General features: G+C 34.6%; 1 protein-coding gene across 3 annotated transcripts in view; it reads left to right on the top strand.

Moving 5' to 3' along the window:
- LOC106881312 (arfaptin-2) overlaps positions 1 to 7470 on the top strand; it is an 85436-nt gene that overhangs the window by 2749 nt on the left and 75217 nt on the right. Inside the window, exon 1 of one of the 3 annotated variants that reach the window (XM_014931653.2) lies at positions 255 to 279. The exons of the other annotated variants lie outside the window; for them this stretch is intronic. The gene's annotated coding sequence lies outside the window, so the exon portion shown is untranslated. Of the gene's footprint in view, positions 1 to 254; positions 280 to 7470 lie in introns of those variants that run through there. 3 annotated transcript variants of the gene reach the window in all.

Below are 7470 nucleotides of genomic sequence, written 5' to 3'. Positions count from 1 at the left end.
TATATTACTTTAGCGTTTATTCCCCCCCCCCACCTCTGCCTTCTTAAAAATTGTATTATTTTTATAATAGTATATCAATTTTTGATACTGCTACAACAATCTGGGTTACTTTAGATAATTTTGGATAATTAAGTTTTGGATCGTTAAAAATAATGTATCTTAAGAAAAAAAAATTTCATACTTTGCACCTGTAATGAATGTATTTTTATCACGTATCTATGGTGATAGATATTTTTTCATAACTGTCATGGAGCTGTTTAAAAGGAAATACATATAAAGGTAGGTCTCTTTGTATGAATTGGCATATATAAATGCATATCCATACGTTCTCTAAAGGAATAAACGTAATATATAACACCTAGGTTTTAGACTAGCTATTGCTAACCTGGATTTTAAAACAATCAAATTATATAGGTAGGTCTAACTCGATTTCAGTCACTCCCTACACTCTTAAGATATACACGTCTAATTATCATCAAGGCCCCTTCTTCTCTTGTTAAATTTCCTTTACATATATAGTTTAAATGTGAAAATGTGTCAACTCTACAATGAAATTCCTTGGATCCTTATATATATAGACATACACATGTATTTATGTATGCATGTATGTGTGTGTGTGTGTGTGGTCGGTTTTATCGGTAACTGTTAACCGTTGAGTAGATTATTAATGTTAAGTACGGATTTACGTAGTCTCACCTTTTTATAGATATTATATGTCAATTGGCATTACTATGATATAAAACAACAAAAATTTCTGCCCTACTTTTTCTTCTATCTTTTTATGTCACAAGCCGTGGTATCCATGTTTGAACGGTAGGGGTGTTTCAATGTTTTGTGCTGAGTTTTTCTCCGTTATCTTGCCAAAATGTTGTCCACACTTCAAGCACTGGACTGCATGCAAAGTGCTGGGCTAAATGTCTAGTAGTATTTACTTTAATCACCCTACGTTTCGTGTTCAAATCCTGCCGATGTCGACTGTGCTTTTAATCGTTAATGGTGGTGGTGGTGGTCAGGAAAATATGCAGCTAATTAAGTACTGGGGTTAATTATTACAGTAAAGATTTGCCCCACCCCCGCCTAAGTGCTAATGTTAGAAACCAACATTGTGACCACAGTAGTTTGACATATATGGAACGACTAGTTTAAGGAGCCATCGTTCACCCGTCCCCCGCGCACACGTGCACAACTAGTTATTTTCTTTACGGTCTTGTGAACACCTGATTCTATTTCTGTGGAGTCTTTTCATATTTATGGTAGTGGAAACGACACTTAACCTAGATTTTTGTTCAATTCGATATGCTTCATCCTTCTGAGTTCAAGTGCTAATCTGGTCAATTTTGCTTTTCACCCCCACGCAGTTCTGGTTATATACGGCATCCATTCAATACGGTACATGTTCCCATTCTTTTCATTACAAAACAATTCGTGTGTTTGTGTAAAATCAATCCCCACTTCTTTAATTGTTTCATGCCTCAGTCCCGGCCATCTCTGCTGATGTAGCGCTTGGGGTTTCCTGTGTTTTGTTATGTAGGTCTATTAAGATTTGAACGTAAAAAATTACCATTTTAAGTATGGTGAGAAGTTTGTTGCGAGAGGTTTGTTGGCTGCTACATTGAACTGAACAAACGACTACATACAAAGGAGCTCTCTGTCTCTCTTCTATATATGTCAGTGTCTCTATATCTGAACGTATGAATGTGTGTGTGTGTGTATGTATGTAGTGTGTTGGTCATTTTTGCTGAAGCAAACTAAACGGTACAGAATGTGTAGGCAATATGTCTAGGAGTAGCGTAAGTTCAGCCTACCTGAATATGCAACATGTCACCCGACGTGTTTTGCTTCTCTACATCTTCAGCGCATAATCTACATTTTTCATTGTAACACTCACGATGTAATTATAGGTTGCAGGTCCTCCTTGAGATTGAAGAACTTATTCAGTATTACAAATGTTTGTAACTATTTCTCTCCACCCCTCCGCCGCCTTTTTGTTTTTACTCGACTGCAAACAACCACCAGTTTATTCGGATTCTATTTTTTTTCTAAAGTAGCAAACAATTGTAATTTCTCGAGCGTGTTTTTTTTTCTTTCATTCAATCAAACCGGACTTCTCGTATTTTTGTTGAAGATAGCGCAGGTATTAGCGGGCTCAGGTATATATACTGCCGTGTTTTGAGTTAATATCTCTTTAGATCAAAATAAGAACCAGCAACGCGCACACTAGGTAAGGTCAATCAACTCTACCGTCCAATAATCCTTTCTATTATAGGCACAAGGCCTGAAATTTTGGGGGAGGAGACTAGTCGATTACATCGCCCCCAGCACTCAACTAGTACTTAATTTTATCGACTTCGAAAGGATGTCAGGCAAAGTCGACATCAGCGGTCTTCGAACTCACAACGTAAAGATGGATGAAATGCCGCTAAGCATTTTATCCGGAATGCTAACGATTCTGCCAGTTCGTCACCTTACAGCCTTCCGATCAAAATAATTACGGTTTTAAAATTCGGCTTAAAATGACATGTATAGGGAGGAAGTGATTAGTTCAATCCACACCGTATATGACTGGCACTTGTATGGGCACTTTATCAATACAGAAAGAGTGAAAAGCAAAACCACCCTCGGCGCGATTTGAACTCAGAACGTATCGACATACAGCAACGCATTTTGCTCGCAGCTCTACCAGTTCCAATGAATGATTTGGTTCAGTTTATTTTAATATAATTCCTTAATATATCCTATTTTGTTTGTACTGTTGCATCGTGGCTAAATTTTCACCTCGGTACGAAATCTTTCGAATAAATTCTTTAATTGATCAATTAAATGTTCTTATTTTAATTGAAGGTATCGATATTTACTGATTTATAATCCAGTCAAAAACTTACGTCGAGTAAGCCCGCTATCTCCGATCAAACACTTACGCTTTCAGTTGTAGGTGTGAAGTGTTGTAGTGTATTCCCTGCATACGTAGACACGTATCTGGTTTTATAATTATAGCCTTAGCCATTAAAAATATATTTATATATCTAGCAGGTGATTGTTATTGTCGAATCGATTCGGTAGCTTATTTCCGAACCTGGTTGCAGCAATTTTATTTGAATAATCATTGAGAAAGGTGTAAACATTGAAATATCCATTTTACCCACCGATTTGTTTACCTTTTTTTTTTCTTTTTCTTTTTTTTTTTAAAGAAATCACTATTTTTTAATTCGTGTCGAGGGCAGTTAAGCTTTTCGATCTTTTGAAACTCGACAAAATCAATACAAGGACTCTTGGGGGAAGGTTGAACGTCACAGCGTCCTATTTCTTCACTATAAATCTAAAGCCTTTGGGAAATCTCTATTACTTAAAAAAAACAAAAAACAAAAAAAAATCAGGTTTAGGTAGGATTGGAGAAAAATAGTTTTCATTGTTTATATGTATGTGTGGATAGATAGACGGATCTACACAAACGCTTTTAAATGTAAAAATGCATTGATTGCGTTGTTCAGCCTTTGTATTTGTTACACAACAATAATATAGTTTCAGTACTGTTCTTTCAATTACTAACTAATGGGTTTAACTGTCTTTGACACGCCAGCTATCAACCGCCAAATTTATAGTTTGTTTGTGATGGCAGCTGTTATACAACGTGTGTTAACAGCCTATCGGTTGGTATAAGACCATCTCAACACACATCTGTTACTTTTAGCTTTTGCCACGTCTTAGCTAGAAAATGAAACGTACATTTCCACCATGTTAATTAATAAACATTTAACTATAGTTAATACTGCGCGTAAAGGTAATAAGCTCTTGGTGGACTGAAACCTGGGTTTGATTCTTAAATTGTAGCTGTGTATTACTTGAAAAGTTAGCGTTACAATAAATACCTTTATTTCTATCCCCTTCCCCAAAGGAGCTGGGCAGCTGCTAATGAATACCTCTGATCAAATAGGTCATGCACATTGCCACTGTTGAAGTAATTTGTAAGAGGTATAGGTGAGTGTGTGTGTGTGTGTGGAGTATTCACATTTATATATTACAGGGAATCAATAAATTTATTAATAAAATAGATATTACCGCAAATAGTATTAATATTCAATATAGATTAGTTTAGCTAGTTATCAGTGTTGTTTCAATCTGGATTGCATTAATTATTGCTTACGTGACATGTATGTATGTATGTATGTATGTATGTATGTATGTATGTATGTATGTAACAAAAAAATAAAGAGGGAGAGAAAGAGAGAGAATCATGATTTATAGTTAAGTTAGTGTTTATATAATGCCATGAAATAGATCTCTAGAAAATAGTACACACATTAATGATGTCATTAAATAGCTAATTAGAAACAAATTATGCTTGAGAGGAAAACAAGGAGTATCAGTCAGTGACTAATATTGAAATGTTTGACAAGTATGGGAGACAACTCTGGAGATGTTTGACTCTCATTAGACCTCCTCTGTGAAGCATAGACTTCATTGTATATGCTGAAGTGGTGATGAGAGAATCATTAAGTCAATGCATAAGGTTGGCATACAAAAATAGAAATGTTCAGAGAACAGTTTAATATTAGATGCCATCTGCAAGAGGAAATAATTAAGTTTGTGTTTACATATTTAATGCAAAGAATACCAAAAAGCTAACTAGACAAGAAAGCATGCAATGAGGGGGTGAAAAATATTACTCACTGACTAATACTTCTTGCTTTGTTCCAGAACATTGTCTTGCATTCATACTATTGCATTGGTTGAACATATACTGCAGCTGCACTCCTTAATGCATAACATCTTTCATGACTCTGTAGTTTATCTTTTCAAATTTCCAGCATTGCACTTGGTTTATTCATTTTTGTCATTTCTACGTCTCTTATTGTTGATGTTTTGGTGTCATATTGCTATACTTTCCAATGTTCATCTAATCATTGACACTGATACAGTTGAGATGTTATAAGGGATAATGCCAGCTTTTGTTGTGTGAATTTATATCTAAGAGAGTTAAATGTCTACCCCAGGCAGCTATAAAAGTAATAAAACTACAAGCTAGCATCTAATTATTGCCAGTAAATTATGTGTTAGCATTGTAAGTACTCTTTATATGAGCCTATAGCCAAGCTGAGCTATTACTGTTAACTTTATATCTCTAATACATACAGCCTATGGTGTTGAACATTTATCATGAGAAGCTGACAGCACTAACAAGAAAATAGAAGCAGTAGCCTATACCATTACCAAATAAAGTCCAGCTATATTAACAGCTGGTACCTAACCATCTTAAAGTAAATTTCTCAGTTATTATTTCAGTACTATGTAGTGTATGAATGACTGCGTGGTTAAGGAGGTTGCTTCTCAACCACATGGTTTTGAGTTCATAAGTGTCTGCTGTTATAATCCCTGGTCCTGGATTTGGCAGATGTAAACTGACAGAAGCCCATTGTGTGTGTGTGTGTGTGTGTGTGTGCTTGTATTTCCTTGTCACTATCATTCAAGTAATATCCTTCATTTTCAATTTTTTGTGTAAACATGTCTAACTTTGAGGAAATATTATTTTACTTGAAAACTAGTTCACTGCAGCAGGAAGAGCATTCAGCCTTAGAAAATCCACCTCAAATTGTGTGACATATTCAAGCATGAAAAGTGTATGTATAATTGATGATGATGATGATATATTTAAGAACAAAACTAGTTTAATACTTTGAGCATTACTATTCTAGTAATTAAGACATTTGATTATAATCAGAGACCAAATAATTGAAACTTTGTGTAGATATAAATTAAGAAAAGTATATCATCTTTTAAAGGTGATAGTTTTAGTCTAAAAACTGGTAATATTGTTATTGGTCAAAAAACTTGTTCCAGTTTCAGCCATTGGGTTAGGGATGTGCTGGGACAGCCACAGTGGTGAGATGAAGATGCAGGTTCATTGGAATGCATTGATTTGAAAGGTCAAGTGCTCTGCTAATACTGGTTGGTAGAGGTGGTCAACTGTTTTATTATCACTCTGTTAAAAGGTTTGTCCAGCAAAGTGAAAAGTTTGAAATGGTAGCTTCTTTCTTAGGCAGAAGGAGTCCAGCATTCTTTGCATGCTTGATTTCCTGGTCAGCTGAGTGTATGCATGTGCTTACAGTTAATTTGATTTTGTATTTGAAGGCTGTACACAGTCTCTCATTTGCAAGATAGATTTATTTAAAGCATAAAAAACTAAATGTCATAATGTAAATATGAATATATTCTCCCCCACCTCAGCTTAGTTTTTCCTGTTTTGCAAGTTACTAGGCAACCTCACTAATGCCAGTGGAAAAAGCCCCAACAAAATATAAAAAAAAAAAACACCACCACACACACTGTAAAGTGGTTGGTGTTACAAATGGCATCTGGTCATAAAAGCCATGCCAAAGCTGACATCAGAGCTCAATACAGCCCTTGCTGGATCTTGCCAAAACATCCAACCCATGCCAGTATGGGAAAAGAATGATGACAATGATAATTATATTGATAAATCTTTTTAACTTCTGTACTTCCTGGTACTCATTCAAATAGAAAGACAGTGCAGTTTAGAGGAGTATTTCCTTATAATCCCCTCTCTCTTGCTCCCCACTCTCTCTGTTATGGGTTGCAACAAGTTTAAAAAGTGGCTGTGATTAAATTAATATTTTCTACACAGTTAATTCCTCTTTGACTAATCATCTTGGATGTCACTTCCTTTCATGTTTCATGTGTGGGTGTGATTAGATGCATGCACAATTTGGTATGTGTATATTTTTTGTAGATGAAATGTTATGAACAAAATGTTGTAGCTATTAGCTTTTCTCAAGATTTCATTTATAATAGCTGAAAATACAATTTTTTTTCTGTTTTCCTTGACAATGATCTGTTGGTGGTACTGTTGACCCTTTCAGAGTTTGAACAAAATACCATTTTAAAAGCCAACAACTAGTAAGGATAGTTGTACTTGTTAAACCTTTCTCCAATGTAACCAATGGTATATAGTGACCTAAATTCTTGTCACTGACCTATTCTAGCAAGATTGTGCATGTTTGTGTTTGTGTGTGTGCTATGGATACAGTTTAAAACATTTCATTTCATCACCTGCTAAATACCAATTTTAATAAATGAGTTTTATAAAAAGGAAGATGTCTTATTAATTGATGAATTTTGTAAAGTAAGCTATTTTTACAACCCATTTTTTTAAAAGGCAAAACAATAATTAGTTTTGTTTTATTTTTGTTCATTTGATTTTATTTTTAATGCGGTTTTTCCATGTTTACATGAGTTTGATGGGGACATATTTGAAGCAGGATCTTATAGCCGGGTACTTTTACTGTTGCAAACCCTTACCTATTTTTCAAGTAAGGGATTTGTTATTCCATTAACTTTGTAAAAGCTTAGTGACCAACAGTCATAAAATATCTAAGGAATGTAAATTTAACACTGTTTAGCTTAAGCAAAGCATTATATATATATATATATATATATATATATATATATATATAT

Source organism: Octopus bimaculoides, chromosome 5 (genome assembly GCF_001194135.2).
Source record: "Octopus bimaculoides isolate UCB-OBI-ISO-001 chromosome 5, ASM119413v2, whole genome shotgun sequence".
Classification (NCBI taxonomy): Eukaryota; Metazoa; Mollusca; class Cephalopoda; order Octopoda; family Octopodidae; genus Octopus; species Octopus bimaculoides.
Note: the sequence above shows the minus strand (reverse complement) of the source record. Positions and strands in the feature narration are given on the sequence as shown.